This window comes from Pipistrellus kuhlii, unplaced genomic scaffold, assembly GCF_014108245.1.
Source record: "Pipistrellus kuhlii isolate mPipKuh1 unplaced genomic scaffold, mPipKuh1.p scaffold_m20_p_1, whole genome shotgun sequence".
In the NCBI taxonomy this organism is placed as follows: Eukaryota; Metazoa; Chordata; class Mammalia; order Chiroptera; family Vespertilionidae; genus Pipistrellus; species Pipistrellus kuhlii.
Window position 1 is genome coordinate 92,789,773 of NW_023425404.1, and position 17,909 is coordinate 92,807,681.

At 45.4% G+C, this 17,909-nt stretch overlaps 1 protein-coding gene and 1 pseudogene across 3 annotated transcripts in view; one reads left to right on the forward strand and one right to left on the reverse strand.

Annotated features, from left to right (window-relative positions):
* THSD4 (thrombospondin type 1 domain containing 4) overlaps nt 1-17,909 on the reverse strand; it is a 701,089-nt gene that overhangs the window by 474,518 nt on the left and 208,662 nt on the right. The gene's annotated exons all lie outside the window — the stretch shown is intronic.
* Nucleotides 12,071-12,775, forward strand: LOC118729674 (annotated as a pseudogene).

Here is a 17,909-nt window from a genome sequence, read left to right on the forward strand (position 1 = left end):
AAGTCACTTTATCACTTTACTTTTGGTGTCTGCCACTTAACACTTCACTAATCTAAGATGATAGAACAGGCAAGATAGAGTTGGCTCATTGTGGTGGAGAGCATTACACATGTTCTAGGTATCCTTTTACCTTAATGATAACTTGTTGCTAAAGAATGCCTCCAAATGCCATGGTAAAAGAGAGTCCTAAGGTCTGGGTTCTTAGATAGTCAAATGAAACTCTAAGAGCAGAACTATTAGGATTAAAGGGGCAGGGTTCCAAGGATCACTGTTTAAAAACTGTTGCCCTAAATTACTGTTATCCAACTGGTATCTTTCTATGGTGTACCAGCTAACATTCGCCTCCAAAGCTGATAACAATTATATTTTAGGAATTGTATGAATAATAAATATTTTCAGGGTGAAGACAAGCTACAGAGCTAGGGAGCCATCAATGACTGGGTGTCCAGTGAGCATAGTACATGCAATATGATTGAGAGCAAAGCAGCAGAGAGCTTCATAGCAGTATTGTTCAGAATAGTTAAAAAGTAGAATCTCCAAGTGTCCATCAACAGAGGAATGGATATACAAATGTAATGTATCCATACAATGTTATCTTATTTGGTTTAAAAAAAAAAAAACAGCAAGAAAGAAATGAAGAGCTGATCCATGCATGAACATGAATGAAACTAGAAAATATTATGCTAAGTGAAAGAAGCCAGTCACAAGGACCACATATAATTCCATTTATATACAGCTAGAGGCCAGGTGGATGGATTCATGCACCGGTGGGATCCCTTGGCCTGGCCTGTGGGGATCCGGCCAAAACCAGCTCTCCAAAATCCCCCAAGGGGTCCCGGATTGCAAGAGGGTGATTCTCGGATGATGAACCCCAGAATCGGGTTCCCTCCTCTCTGATTCTGGGTGCATCACCTCAGAACTGCAGCTGCCAAGTGACTGCAGCAAGGCAGCTCCTGCATTGAACATTGGCCCCCTGGTGGTGATTGCATGTCATAGCTACTGGTTGGATGGTCAAACAGTTGGACAGTCACTTAGGCTTTTATATATGTATATATTTATATAGACTATTGGCCTGGTGCACAAAATTCATGCATGAAGGAGGGTGTCCCTCAGCCCAGCCTGCACCCTCTCCAATCTGGGACCCCTCAGAGGATGTCAGACATCTCTTTCACAATCTGAGACTGCTGGATCCTACCCACTCACCTACCTGCCTTCCTGATCACCCCTAACCACTCTGCCTGCCAGTCTTCTCATCCCCCAACTGCCCTCTCCTCTGGCCTGATCGCTCTTAACCACCTCTGCCTTGGCCCTGCCACTTGGCTTTATCCATAAGGATATCTGTAAGGTTACCCAGTCTAATTAAAATATTACCCATGTATTAGTATAGATGTATAGAATAAGTAATCTACAGGGAAAAAAGGTAGGGTCATGGTTGCAAGGAGGGATAAATGAAAGAAGTTTCTTTTGGGGCTGATGGAAATGTTCTGGAATTAGGTAGTGGCAGTGGCTACAAAAAATTTAAAATACTAAAAATTAATACTATTATTGTATGCTATATACTGGTTAAAATGGTGAATTTTATTTCAGTGAAAAACAAGTAAAAATTTTAAAAAGAAAAGAAACTGGGTTATCTTGTCCTTTCATACCAAGGTAAAAAATGATCTCTGCCATCTTATTTAATAAAAGAGTAATATGCAATTTGACTATACATCTGCTACACATATAAACCACACCCACCAGCCAATCAGGAGCGAGTATGCAAATTAACCCAACCAAGATGGCTGCCACCATAGAGAGAGCAGGAGGGAGGCTTGGGTTTCTCTGGCAATGGAGGAAGCCGAGCTTTCCACTTGCCCTTGCCAGCCCTACTCAATGCTGCAAAGTTTCAATTATAGAAGATAAATAAATGCCAACAGAAATGGCTGCCATCATGGAGCAAGCAGAAGGCTTGGCTCCACTCCAGGCTACAAAGTTTCAATTGTAGAAGATAAATAAATCCCAGATACCAGGGCCTCCACTTGGGTCCCCGGGGGGTTGTGGCCAGCCTGCAAACCACCACAGGCCCCTCACTCAGGTGGCCCCATGTCCCAAGGGAACCTCCACCCTGATCAGGGACACCCTTCAAGGCAAAACAGCTGCCTACCACCCATGCACCAGGCTTCTATTCTATCAAATAAAATAGTAATATGTAGATTGACCATCACTCCAACACACAATATGGCTGCCCCAGGTGGTCAAAAATCCTGCCTCCATGTTGACACAAGATGGCCACCATAAGATGGCCAGCAGGAGAGGGCAGTTGGTAGTAATCAAGCCTGCAGAGGAGGGCAGTTAGGGGTGACCAGACCTGCAGGGAAGGGCAGCTGGGGGGGGGGGGGGACCGGACCCACAGGCAAGGGCAGGGGAGCAGTTAAGCATCAATCAGGCTGGCGGGAGAGCAGTTAGGTGAGGATCAGGCTGGCAGGTAGATGCTGTTAGAGGCAATCAGGAAGGCAGGCAGGCGAGCAGTTGGGAGCCAGCAGTCCTGGATTGTGAGAGGGGTGTGCGACTGCCCGTTTAGACCCGATCCCGGTGGGTCTAAATGGACAGTTCGACATCCCTCGAAGAACCCAGATTAGAGAGGGTGCAGGCTGGGTTGAAGGACAGCTTCCCCCCTGCCTCATGCATAAATTTCATGCACAGGGCCTCTAGTATTTCAATAAGCACTCAGTCAAGAAAACAATATCAATGTGAAGTGCCTATTATCAATATTTACTTAAATTCAATAATTCTAAAAAAGTAGTAACTTATAAAAATTTAAACTGTAGTAGGCAGAAATGGTTAAAAGGGCTAACACAATATATCTATGATCTCCAAACCCTGTACATTATAAAGAAAGGGTTGTCTTACAGACAGGCCCTTCGCCAGACTATTGGGAGAAAAACTTTGAGCACCAAGAATATTATCTTGATAAGAGTGCTGATGTACACCTGAGGCATTAGACATGCTATACCAGTGTGACCACATATGTTTATCCTCAAAAGGTGATTTATGGTGAACACCTGTTTCTGTCTTTAAGTAGGGGAGTAGGAAGGTGCTGGAGTCTGAGGTCAGTCATGCAGGTGCTATATGCCTGTATGACTGGTCCCAATAAAAACCCTGGCACCTGGTGTGCTTTCCTGGTCAGCAACACTTCACAGGAGTTCTGACATTATTGCTGAGATCATTAAGGGAATCCCTGCACAACTCTACTGGAAATGCCTACCTGGACTCCTGTTCCTGGTTTCTCCTGGACTTCACCCATGCACCCTTTCCTTTGCTAATTTTAATATTGAGTATAATAGCTTTTTGGAGTCCTGTGATTTCAAATCTTCAAATACCCAAGACCACTGACACACTTAGTCTTAAAGGTTTAATATGCTGGCATATCCAGTGTATTTACTGGATATGCCAGCATATTGAACCTTTATACTTCATAAATCCCAAAGATTTAGAAAATGAGTCTATTACCAAGTCATATTTGGGAAAGATGGAAACTGAGCAGAGACCTTAGGGTCACGGTTATAATTAGGGCATGATGGTTACCTAGGTTCTGAGAGAGGCTGAGCACATTTACTCAGCCAGCCTTAACAACATGTCAGTCAAAAGGGGTCCCAAGCAAGAAAATCAATAGTCACAGATCAAAATCCAAGAGAAGCCCCAAGAAACAAAGGCAGCAAGTTGTCCCAAAACCTTGAAGGGATGGCCATAAAGCAGGAGCCAAGAGAGCATAAAGGCAAACGTCTAGGGTGGTGCCTAATCCTTCCAGGCTTGAAAATAATGTCAAGTTAGAAATCTAAGAAATTTATGCTTGCACTTCAGACTGATATTTCCAAAGAATGATCTGTGAATTAATGCAACAGAGTATTAGCACATATTTCACATACCCTGCAGAGATCTGTAGTATGCTTGTAAGACACTGGGTTAAGCAATTTTAAATAGTTTTTGTTTTTAATTGCAGGATTTTCTCAGAGCATTTATTATGCTAATGTGCACTGTGAGTTGTCAAGCAGGAGTACAACATGTGGCACTCCCAACTACTTTTGCCCACAGAATTCCTGTTCAAGCAGGATTTCAGAAATCCACTACTCTCTCAGTCTTCAGATTAAAGCATATTGTGCATCTACTGAAATATAAATCCACAGTCAGCAAAACAGAAGCGTGTGTGTTTCAAAATTCTTTTCCCTGCAAACCTTTTTTTGTGCTGCTTTGTTTGTCTTAATATCTTAAGAAAGCTCCTTGAGCAGCATGAAGGTGTACTGGAATGAGCATGGACTTTATTGATATTTTACAGAGAGGAAGAGAGAGGAACAGAGAGCTAGAAACATCGATGAGAGAGAATCATCAATCAGCTGCCTCTTGCACACACCCCCATTGGGGATGTGCCCGCAACCAAGGTACATGCCCTTGACCAGAATCGAACCCTGGACCTTTTAGTCCGCAGACCGACACTCTATCCACTGAGCCAAACCGGTTTCTGTGCTTGAGTATGGACTTTAAGAAAAATAAACTGGGTATCTCCTCAGTTTCCTTGGATGATCATACTTCTCAGGGTTGTTATAAGGGTAAAAATGAGATAAAATCTTTGACTAATCTAGCAAGGTTTTGGTCTAGAGAAGGCACCGATAAATATATACTCTTCTCCCCCTTATCTTTAAGCCTTCCAGATCTTATACACATTTTCGGGGCAAAGTAGGCATCTTCACACTTCCTCTAGTGGTAACAGAAAGACGTGCATGTTGGCCAAGGTGGCAGTGGTGATGGTGGTGGTGACTTGTCCTATTCCAGGACCAAGAGAACCTGGGGTGCTTGGGCGACAGTGAGTGGGAATTCCAGAAGGACAGACTTGAAACTGGATGTTATGAGAGCCCTTTCCCAGCAGGGCAGGCCCCACAGTTAATAGCACATATAAGCTTCATTCTGCTCTTAGAGTAAATAGCCTTTTCTTTACTTCCTACTCTTCCTGGACAACCTCATTCTCCATCTGTGACAATCTTGTTAATAAACACAATAAAAGCTATCGCATCTTAACTGTATTTTTGAAGTACTGGGCAGCTTATAATAACATCATTAATACTCCTAACAACTCATAACTCAGAGAGACAGAATAACTTGGAGGTTTACAAGATTGGAATCTGTGTCTTGCTCCAAACCCATTTTCACCACTGCCCTCAACTCACTCTGAGCCTCATCCTCTCTCTCAGAGGCCCCATCTGCTTCCCAGCACTGCAGCGAACTCCTCCTACTGGTGGTCTTCGGAAGATGGCTCACCCATGTCGAGAACCTTGTGTTTCATGGCAATTGAATGTCTCTATCTTTCTGTCGTTCTAGCTTTACATAGTGGATTACAGGCGCTCCTCTGAGACTCAGAGATGTCTTTTGGAAACTGGTAATGTCTCGGGGTGAAATTAGTAATTTGACACATTAGGCAAGAAGATTGAGAGAGAAAAATGTTTTGTCCCAAGTTGGCAGATGATTGGCCATGTGATTTTTCACTTCTCTATCGTCTGTCAGTTGGTCTTGGGGAAAGCCTCCTCTCTCCTCAGGGTTTCCTCCAAAATACTTATCAGAAAACACTTGCCCACCTTTCACCAGCGACAGAGTAGTTAGGGAAAGAGATTAAAAGAATATGTGTAGGACCACTGGCCATTGATGGAAGAGAGGTGTTATAAACAAGCCTTGTGTGCTATTTGCCTGGGCCAAGGAAAGAAATCATTTTTATTGGATGCATGTATTTGATAGCACCTGGATCCAGTTAGTAAGTATATTTACTTCATAACAACATGAGTCATGATGCCAGGATGATTAATGATCTTTTATAGCCTACCACTCTTTTTACATAAATTCACAAGTCTATTAGGGAGATTAATAGCTGAGATGGGGCAAATAAGCCTTTTGGTTACCATAAGATCTTTTACCATAGATCTCTTACATGCATACATTTACCCCAGTCAAGGTTGGAGAACATTGGAAACCGCTTTAGACATCATCCAAATTAGGGCCTGGAAAATAATTTCAAGGTTCTTAAGTAATGTGCTTCCATATCCCAAAGGGAAATATTGATATAATCCTTCAAATGGATGAGAAACAAGAGAGGAAAGATAATTAGGGCCGAAATTTTAGTGATAAGATTACAAAACTTGCTGCCAAAGGCATTTTTAAATATACAGGATAATACTGTATATTATAACTACACTGGAAATAAGTGACATTGAAATACAACGGAACAGAAATGCTATTCTCTATATGGCAAACTTTGAAATAAATGATATTTCCCTTGATCTTCCTCCAGAAGAGTTTAGGATCCAAGCTCAAGATTGTCAAGGCACCATCCGATTTCTGAAAAGAGCACCAGGCTCCCTGTTTCTCCTTCACTGCTCACATGGTAAGGACAGACAGTTTGGACTAAAGGCTCCCCCCCCCCCTAATCACAGCCAGAGGCAGACTTTAATGGTCTTTCACAAAGACTGAAAAAAGGTCCTGGCTTTCACATGATACAGTCCTTTTAGTTTGACTTTCAAAGCAAATTCTCCTTCTGGGAGAGGCATCCCAACACAGATGGAATAAAAGCAATGGCAGCTTGAGCCAACTCTGCTCTTCAGCCCATAGTACTCATGCATTCCTTGGGGACATGCCCTTCTCAACTTTTACTATCTAATCTTGAAGGTCACAACCAGGGTTACCTAGAAAAAGGGAAATCAAAGTGCAGCCCAAGGTTTCTACTGTGAGGAGTAACTGGAACTGTCAGCAGGCATAACACCCAGTGAGCATTCAAGCACCTACAGTTGCCTATGATGATCTTCAGTTAAACATTCTGGAAGCCACACCACTGTCACAATGTCAGGCTGGAAGTAACCGAGAATACCAGCACAGTATTCTCCCTGGAGACCCCAGGCCCCAGCACCCCATTATGAGCAAATGTCACCAGATGAACTGCACCAAATGCAAGACTCTGGGGAAGAAATGTCAATAGTAATACAGAAAAGCCTGAAAGGGAAGATTCTGGAAGAAGTGACACATTTAAGTCCCAGTACCAATTTCTATCAGGCCCACAATAATTCTTCCCACAAAATCAAAATCAAGCAGAAACTTTAACTAGTTTTTTTCCACAGAACTAATTGGCCTGTATGAGATCCATAGGCCAGCACATAACACATTATTCTTCACTTTATAGGCCATTTATCCTTTGCCTCCTCATTCCCTCTTTAGCCCAAGCAGACAACAATGTCTGCCAGAGATCTGTAAATCCTTAGCCCACGCTGGCTGCTCATTTCCTGCCCACAGCTCCCTAATCTGAGTCTACATGGGCCCTGCCTGGAGGTTCACTGTCCCACTGATGCAGGGACACAGGTGCCTGGAGCCAGTGATACCTAGATGTGTTAATGATCAGAACCACTTGGGCAGCTTTTATAAACATTAATTCCATTGTTTCTCAAAGAACTGGCAAATCAGAGTCTCCTCCTGGGGGAGGGAGTCTCAGGATCCAAACGGTGCAGAGTTGTTAGAGGTGCACGACTCAGAGAAGCAGACCTAGAGTTGCTTGGAGGGCTCTCCAAATGCAGCTGCCATTCCTAAGAATCAAACAAAGGGCTCCCAGGAAAAGGTGGCCTCCTGAACCACTTACACAATGCAGAGGAGTGGTGAAAGAAAGTTGAATGAGGAGCCAGAAAGCAGAGCAGCTTATGTAGGACATGGTACTGGGAGAAGAGGAAAGTGAGCATCATCTTTAGTAGCTGAGGGAAGTAACTGACACAACATATGCACCACTTTCTACAGCCAAGCAGATTTCCTGCCAGCCCAAAAAAGGGGATGTGTCCATAGGTAGGAGTGTGTTGGTTAGACAGCAGCCCCAAATCTTTATCATCTACTGCCTTAGCTCGCTGCCCATGGACACCCCAAACCACCCCTTTTGGATACTGGATGTGAGAAGGGCCCTTTGCAAATGTGTGAACATGCCAGAGACGGGCCTGCTCTGAGTGGCTGCCCAGGGATGGGATCTGTTGGCACTGCTCATCTCACTTCCCTGATTCTGGCCTTTCCCAGTGTGTGTTCAGTGCTTGCTTCTGCCCCTTTGGTGCTGGTGACCCACTGGCTTTCTTTCTTGAGCTCAATCAGATTTTGGCTTCTCCATTTGGATCTTACCTCTGCTCTGCCTACTCCCACCCTCCACCCATTCTCCAACCTGGGGTAGAAAAATCTTTGGGTAGCCCCAAGCCCATGAAATCCCACATATAAGGACTAAAAATCCTACTAGAGAAAGGAGACTCCACCCACTTCTCTAAACCTCAGTCTATGGAAATATGTCCCAAAATAAAGCAACCCTAACTTTGCTCCCTTGAACAAACCTTCCAGTTCTTGTCTGATCATAAAATCAGAGTGCCCTGGAGCTGCTGAAGCAGGCCAGTGTGGGCAGCAGGCAGCAGAGGTCAGACCTCAATAAGCCCCCCATGCAGGAGAGATCAAAGGCACCCCATTCTTCTAATATCATGTACTACAAAGGCTGAGTGATGTGTCCTCCTCTCCCCACAAGTTCCACTGGGTAGAGGTGAGAATATTTACCTTGCAGATGTTGGATGGAATATAATTTCAACTAAATTGAAGCATACCATCAAATTATAAACTCCAAATTATAATTTGAATCTCAAATTACTATAAATTTCTCCAAGTAGCCACTATAAAAGAAAAAATCACTATAAAAGAGATATTAAATTACTTATCAAAAAAAAGCACAAGAATCACTCTAATGTTCTGAAAAGGGACAGCCCAGAACACCAAGGAGAACATTGGAAAAGGCAGAGTAATAAAAGGGAAATAGGCCTGCTCAGTAGTAACACATGTTACTAAAGGAACTATACTGGAATCATATTAGCATTAGGATAAAAAGAGAGCTTAAAAAATATATCTTATAAAATATAAATATAGAAATTTAAAAAGAAAAGTGTACCATATCTTATAGGATACTCATAAGAGCTAATCTCAGAGATGTTTTATGAAATTATTGATTACTAAAATACAAACATCATCTACTTCATGACTAACCAACACTACAACAGTGGGCCCACCCCATGCCCAGCTCCAGAAGTTTTTACAGATCCAATTGATTCCAATGTTCATCATGATTAGGAACCTCTAGTGTAAAGTTCAGAGCCAGGTGAGCCAGGCTCTGTTTTTCCCCAGTAAATGAGGATAAGTAAATTGAAATCTAAAGAGAAGTTTTAATTAGCAGAAAACATTAATAAACAATTTATAAAAGTAGGACTATAAAGGATCAGAAGATCTGGAAAGATACTGAAAAAGAAATGGAGATGCCACATTTTAGAACAGCAAAGAGGAGATGAGACTCCATGCTCCAATAAATAAAGGAATATGTTCAGAAATGTTTACTGAAGCATTGGTTTACATAGTAACATCCTATAAACAACCATGAGAGCCATCAGTAGGTGGTTAATAAGATATATTATGATTCACCACTAAATAAGATACTTGGAACACTAAAAATCATGATCTAAGTCTCTCTCTGTTTACCTGAAAGCTGTTTACAATATATTTTTTTAAGTTCAGAAAGACAGACTAACCAACATTATATAGAGACTAGGGGCCTAGTGCAGGAAATCCTCAAGGGATGTCCGGTAGGATCAGACCTAAATGGGCAGCCGGATGGACATCTCTCTCACAATCCAGGACTGCTGGCTCCCAACTGCTCACTTGCCTGCCTTCCTGATTGCCACTAACACTTCTGCCTGCCAGACTGACCACCCCCTTATCACTCCCCTGCCAGCCTGATTGCCCCTAACTGCCCTCCCGTATGGGCCTAGTCACCCCTAACTTCCCTCCCCTGCAGGCCTGATCCCCCCCCCCCAACTGCTTTCCCCTGCAGGCCTGGGTCCCCCGCAACTTCCCTCCTCTGCCAGCCTGGTCACCCCTAACTGCCCTCCCATGCAGGCTTGATCGCCCCCAACTGTCCTCCATTGCAGGCCTGGTCCCTCCCAACTGCCCTCCCCTGCTGGCCTGATCACCCACAACTGCCCTCCTCTACTGGCCATCTTGTGGTGGCCATATTGTGTTCACATGGGGGCAGCCATCTTGTGTGTTGGACTGATAGTCAATTTGCATATTACTCTTTTATTAAATGTATAGAGGCCTGGTGCATTGGTAGGGGCCAGCTGGTTTGCCCTGAAGGGTGTCCTGGATCAGGGTGGGAGTTCTATTGGGGCATGGGATGGCCTTGGTGAGGGGCCTGTGGTGGTTTTCAGGCTGGCCATGCCCCCCAGTGACCCAAGCGGAGGTCTTGGTATCTGGAATTTATTTACCTTCTATAATTGAAACTTTGTAGCCTTGAGTGGAGGCCTGAGCCAGCCAGAGTGTGCAGGAAGCTTGGCTTCCTCCATTGCCCGAGAAACCCAAACTTCCTGCTTGCTCCATGGCCACAGCCTTCTTGGTTGAGTTAATTTGCATACCCACACCTGATTGGCTGATGGGTGTAGCTTGTAACTGTAGCAGAGGTACAATCAATTTGCATATTATTCTTTTATTAGATAGGTCTAGGGGCCCAGGGCCCGAATTTGTGGACCTTGAAAGGAACTATAAGCTGCAAGGCTGCAGTAGGCACAGGGGTGGGTCTTGGCTCATCCTCCTCACCTTCACCTGTCCCCTCCCACTGCAGCCTCGGGTCCCCTGTTGACATCAGCCCTGCTCCCACCATTGCTTCTCCCACACGATGACAGCCCTGGCCCCACTCACACCTGCTGAAGGCCCAAAGTGATTCAGGCTGGCACTATCAGCAAGTATAAGTGGCAGCTGCTGCCCTGATCATCCCTAAGAAGCAGGGTGAGGTGGTGCGCCCTCAGGGGCGATCAGGGCTGGCAGCAAATGATGGTGCCAAGTGATCGGGACCAGTGCTGGCTGTGGGAGTAAGCGGGGCCAGCACCGGGAGTGGGTGTGAGTGCCTGGCAAGACCGTGGTGCACAGGAACAAAGAATTTTCAGTAACCACCATATGCTCACCCCCATGACAGTGACCAGTGCCCCACTTTGGTCTTATGTACCCACTCACCTGCTCCACCATCTCACTAGGGCCGATGCCCACCATGTTACACACACACACACCATGGTGGTCAGAGCACATCATAACGACTGGTTGTTCCAGTAGTTCTGCCTATTTGCATATTAGCCTTTTATTATTTAGGATTATCATAGTTTTTATCGGAAATTAAATACCATATAAAACCAAATAATAATGGCAGTCTTTGCTTAGTGATAGTATCAGCTGATTTTTTTCTCTTGCTTTTGTTTAAAAATATGCAAACCACAATAATAAAACCCCTAACCTTTAGTGAAAGAAAATTAGTAGGTAATTAGGGAAAAAATGAATTTAGGGCAGAGAAGTTTCCTTAGTCATGCAGCAAAGGCACAGATTATCCTATATAATAAAAGCCCAGTGACCAGAACGACAAGAATGCCCAGAGACCAGAACCACCTCGGTCCCTTGCTGGGCTGCCTCCCACACCCCTAGCAAGAGGTTAAGGGTGATCAAGACAGGCAAGTGGTTAGAGCCAATCAGATAGGCAAGCGAGCAGTTAGGGATGATAAGGTAGGCAGGCAAGTGGTTAGGGATGATCAGTGGGCAGATGGCCCCTCATTGGGATGACCCTGCCCCCACAAGTGGTAAGGCACAAACAGGCAGGCAGGAAGAGTGGTTAGGGGAGATCAGGCAGGCAGATGAGTGGTTGGGGGTGATCAGGTAGGCAGGCAAGCAGTTAGGGATGATCAGGTAGGCAGGCCAGAGGTTAGGGATGATGAGGTTGGCAGGCAGAGCCCTGCGATCAATCCCCTCAAAGAGGAAGACCCAGGCCACAGCCTGGGAGAGGGACACTCGGCAGCTGCGATGGGAGGTGCTGGCGGTAATGGATGCTGCAAGGGCGGGGCTGGCACCATGATGGCTCCTGAGTGGGCATGGTGCCTGCAGCCTGGCCCAGGCCCCAGGATCACAGCCTCTCCCTGTGGGAGGAGGGCAGTCCAGCCCTCCTCCTCTGAAGGGCTGGACTGTCACTCCACCTGCCATGATGCCTGGGCAGATCTCAGACCCTTCCATAACTGCAGGCTCTCTACCTGGGCTCAGCCCTCTGACCAGAGTCCTCAGCACAGCCCTGACTGCAGAGGAGCTGAAATACGCTGACATCTGCAACATTGGGGCCATGATCTCCCCTTTGCACTTCCTGGAGGTGAACCTGGTAAGAGGCCTCAACCTGTGAAAAGTGAGCTAGATGAGGAAGAGGAGCAGAGGAAAAGGCACCGGGAAAGAACAAAGTGGACGCAGCCTTATGCAGGAGCAAAAAGAAGGAGCAGACGGAGTTTCTGCAGCAGGAATCTGAGTGGCTGGAGCTCATGAATGCGAAGCTGAAAACCCAGATGGAGGAGCTGAAGCAGGAGTGGTAACAGCTCATCCTGATGCTCAACGGGCATTGTCAGGACCCACAGCGTTAAGACCCCTGACTCAGAAGGCAACCAACTGCTGGAGCACCTAGAGAAGAAGTGACCATGGGCTGGGAGAAGGAAAAGGAAGAGGAGGAGGAGGAGGGTGCCAGAGGGCTCTTCTTTGCCGCATGAAAACTCTTCAGTGAGGCTCAGCACAGCCAGCATCGACCAAGCTTTTTTTGTGAAACTCAGATCAGCCACACCAGGGGAAGAAACCCAGGCTGATGAAACCCAGGACCAAGTATTGAAACCAAAGTAGTTCTGAAGGGGGCCTGTTCTGCCTGGGCCAGGCTTGCAGGAGGCAGGCCAGAGACTCTGGGCCAGAGACTCAGGCCAGACACCCCTAACCACTCCACCAGGCAGCTGTGGGCACTTCTCCGGCCTCTCCGCCAAGGCACCCACCCAAAGGACCTCCAAGAAGCCAGGAAAAGCCATGAGTTGCAACCAAAATTAGGTTGAGTACGGAACTTAGAGTAAAACTGCCATCTGCCTGCCCCCAGCCCTGACCCTGACCCTGATCCTGATGCAGGGCTGGAGAAGGGCACAGTGCCAGGCCCTGCTGTACCCACCCTCCATGGTCCAGCTCAGTCTTGCCCCGAGTGGCAGCTGTGATGCACCCTCACTGGCCCTGCTGGAGTTGCCTTAGGCACCAGGCACAGGCACCCTTTCAAAGCACATACTCACTGAATGTTTACAGACTGGCTGTCCTGGCAGGCCTTTCAACTGCACATGTTTTTTGTAATTTCTTTTTTTTTTTTTCCTTTACCAAAAATAAATAAATAAATAAATAAATAAATAAATAAATAAATATTTTTATACAAGCAATATATAAATTTATTTCTATAATCACTCAATGTGATACGGTATAAATATGCCATGCTTTGTTTGTTACAAACAGATATTCAGCAGTTATGGCCATTGCATGTAACTTCTAAGTACTGTAGTCTTTGGGTGTTGGAGGCAATCAGGCAGGCAGGCAGAGTGGTTAGAGCCTGCCTGCAGGGAGGGGATGCAGTGCAAGGAACAGGATGCAGTGCATTTCCTTCCTACTAAACCCTTCATAGTACTCAGTTCTGTATTGCTCAGTAAATATTACTCTTAGGAGAAAGGAAGGAAGGAAGGAAGGGAGGGAGGGAGGGAGGGAGGGAGGGAGGGAGGGAGGGAGGGAGGGAGGGAGGAAGGAAGGAAGGAAGGAAGGAAGGAAGGAAGGAAGGGAGAAAAAAGAAAGAAAAGAAAAGAAGGAAGGAAAGAAGGAAGGAAACAAAGAAGGAAAGAGAGAGGCCCAGGCCAGCCAAGCCTGTCGCCTGAAGAGGGGGGTGACTGGTGGCAGGGGGGCAGTGCTGTGCACATGGCAAAATGTGGCAGTGGCAGTGGTAAGGCCAGCTGCTTGCAGCCAGGGGAAGGAAAGCCCCGATAGGCCCTGATCTCAGGAAAGGCCTAGGGACCCTAACTGAGTTTTCCCAGATTGTGAGAGGGCAAAGGCTGGGCTGAAGGATCCTCCCAACCCCCGGCAGTGCACAAATTTTTGTGCACCAGGCCTCTAGTATTAAATAAAATAGTCTCTGTCTAAATCTTACTTACCTTCTCCCTTAGAAAATTCTTATTTCTTAAAAGGGACTTATTCAAACAAATATTGTTTTGGACAATGGTAAAATGTCAGAGCAAAAGATTCCCCTGGCCGTGATTTCAGAAAAAAATATATATATATATATTTTTTTTTTTTTCAGGAAAAAGATATTTACAAGGCACTTTGATGCTCACTTAGAATTTGCCAGCACAATCCATTTATTTTATTATCTGGCTTGTAATTTCTTAATTTGGAACTTAAGCAACTTCTCATGTACTGTTCGACTGCCAGACATTACATGAAGCGTATAAAGCAGACAGAGCAATCAAAAAGAACACATTATACACTCTAGATTTTTACTGGTACTTCTTACTCTTATACTAGTGTCTTCATGGATAATTGTTTGGGGATTGGTAAGTACTAGGGCTTTAAAAAGCTGACTTCTGTTTTGAATAGGCACTGACATATTCAATGGGAAAAGTGATGAGAAACTTCTATAAATACAGCATCTGGTCCAGAAATAATAACCAAGCCAATCCCTAATACTCAACATGAATCAAAGCACCCCAAGATCCAGCCATCCTGGTGTAGCTCTGAAAGCCCCTTCTACACAGAGGTCCTCATCTTGGAGAGATATTCTTTGATTCCCAACAAAGGTACTGTTTATGTTTTTTTAACTTGGTTAGTACTTGAAAAAAAACTAAAATACATAGAAGTGTTGTATCCTTAAAGACAGAGTAGGTAGCCAAAGCCGGTTTGGCTCAGTGGTAGAGCGTCGGTCTGCAGACTGAAAGGTCCCAGGTTCGATTCCGCTCAAGGGCATGTACCTTGGTTGCGGGCATATCCCTGATGGGGGGTGTACAGGAGGCAGCTGGTCTATGTTTCTCTCTCATCGACGTTTCTAGCTGTCTATCTCTCTCCCTTCTTCTCTGTAAAAAATCAATAAAATATATTTTTAAAAATATACAGAGTAGATAAAATTAATATTTAAGAAAAAGCTCAGTTCTGCTAAGTATTTAAAGGGAACACATCTATACATAGAAGACTTTTATTTTTATAAAAACTTGGCCCTTGTTATACAATAGGGATGATAACTTTTCCATTTGTTCCAGACTGTTCCAATGTAAGAATCTATTCCAAACAGATTTTCTAAAAACAATCAAAAGGCACATATGTGAAAATTCCATCCCTTATCCCCAAGAGATATGAGAGTTACCATCTGTTAGTTTAGGGCTTTTGAAACCTGCTTTCTACAAGGTCAGGGCCTCTTCCAGGGCCAGATTAAGGGCCAGGGCAGCCAGGAGGATGCCAAGATGACAAAATGTAACAATTAACTAGAGAGAACTAGTTAAATATAACAATTATTTGCCAGAACTCCTCTTGAAGAGGACTCTGTGAATGATTGGAAGTCCTCTGATGAGGGGGCCTGTGATGGTCCTGACAACATAACAGTTAGGCCTAAGTGACAGTAGCTCTCACTTGGATGCTCAGTTGGACATGCAAATTTAAGGCCAGAGCTGAAATGCCCAGAGTGATAAAGGAGCTGCTGTCCACAATGGTCCTACTCTAAAAGTACAGAACAAATAGATGAAGCATTCCAAAGCACCATAATCCTTAGTTTGCTTATATTAAAAGGCCAATCATCCTACCTAATAAAAGAGTAATATGCAAATTAACCATCACTCTGCTATCCCACAAGCCATGCTCACCAGCCAATCAGAGCAAGTATGCAAATAAATCCAACCAAGATGGCTACAGCCACAGAGAGCAGGAGGAAAGCTTGGGTTTCCCAGGCAATGGAGGAAGCCAAGCTTTCCGCCTGCCCTTGATGGCCTAAGCCTCCACTCAAGGCTACAAATTTTCAATTGTAGAAGATAAGTAAACCCCAGATACCAGGGCCTCCACTTGGGTTGCCAGGGGGCATGGTCAGTCTGCAAATCACCACAGGCCCCTAGCTCAGGCCACCCCAAGCCCACCCTGATCCAAGGCACCTTTCAGGGCAAACCAGCTGCCCCCCACTGATGCACCAGGCTTCTATCCTATCTAATAAAAGAGTAATATGCAGATTGACCATCACTACAACACCCAATATGGCTTCCCCCATGTGGTCAAAGATCCTGCCCCTATGTGGACACAAGATGGCCACCACAAGATGGCCAGCAGAGGAGGGCAGTTGAAAGGGAGCAGGCCTGCAAGGAGAGCCAGTTGTGGGCGATCAGGCAAGCAGGGGAGGGCATTTGGGAGGGACCAGGCCTGCAAGAGAGGGCAGTTGAGAGGGACCATGCCTGCAAGGGAGGGCAGTTGGAGGCAATCATCCCTGCAGAGGAAGGCAATTAGGGGTGACCAGGCTGACAGAGGAGGGAAATTGGGGGCAAACAGGCTGGCAGGGGAGCAGTTAGGCATCAATCAGGCTGGAAGGGGGGTGGTTAGGGGGTGATCAGGCTAGCAGGCAGAAGTGGTTAGGGGTAATCAGGAAGGCAGGCACATGAGCAGTTAGTTGAGAGCCAGCAGTCCTGGATTAGGGATGTCCGACTGCCCATTTAGGCCTAATCCCGGTGGGACATTCCTCAAAGGGTCCCAGATTGGAGAGGATGCAGGCTGGGCTGCAACCCCCCTCCCCACCACCACCACCACCGTGCACATATTTGGTGCACTGTACCTCTAGTCTATAATAATAAAAGGGTAATATGCTAATTAGATCAGACATCATTCCAGACATCTTTCCTGATGAAGCTGGGGTCAGGGGAAGCCAGCAGGGGTTCCAAGTGCCTGCAGGCAGCCTTGGGGGAAGCCAGCTGGAGTCCCAGGTGCCTGCCAGTAGCCAGAGGAGGGAAGCCTGGGTCCCTGGTGCTGGAGGGAAGTCAGTGCTGGCAGCTGGAGGTAGGAAGGCCTAGTTTTGCATGGATTTTCATGCATCAGGCCTCTAGTTTGAAAATAAAGTTATAATATAACCTAAGTATTAAACACCTCAAAAAATATGGTAAAATAGTTTTAAACAGTCCCTACCCCATTCCTCCTCTTTTAATTATCATTTTGTTCTGTGTTTCTCGTCCCCACTGTCCAGCTGAGCAGGATGGAGCAGAGCTCAGAGCAGACACACAAAAGGCCATAGCAGAACCTGAGAGGACCAGGCAGATTCAAGGGAAGGGTTGATGCCCAGTACCAAACCAAGAAGTCCCCAGGTTTAAAGCCATCTGAGAAGAAATTTGCAAATTCCACACAATGGGAGGCATTATTGTAAAGGAGATTGGAGGCTTTGCAACAACCCATTACTGGTGCCAGATATTGCAATTGGTACTTTTCATTCTTATTATAGTTACATTGGATCTGAATACTAATCCTACTAAGTCCACATAACCATCCCCATTTCACAGACAAAAATCTAGGACTCACATGTTTTAAGAAATGTGTCCAGAATGCCACAATTAGCAAGGGACTAAGCCTGAATCAAATCTACATTTGTCTGAATTCAATGACTATGCTCTTCTTGAGAGACAGATAGAACAGAACTATCTAGGAAGAAGGCAATGTGCCACTGGACTTTACATCAGGAGATAAGGTTCTATTCCAGGTTTCAAATCTTCCTAACTGGGACAAGTCACCTAATATCTCTGGGAAAGACAATATACATGTTGATAAAATTGGAGGGTGCAAGCTCAATGATAATAAAAAACAACAATGCCTGATATAATAAAATCCAAGAAGCTCATTAAGATGAGTCAGAGGTCGGTGGGTAAGGTGCAAGGTGCCGAGGTGGGCAGCAGACACCTTGAGAGGTCTCCTGATCTAAGGGACCCTAATGGAGAGGATCAAAACAAAATGTCAGCATTGAACCAGAGGATTAAAGATAA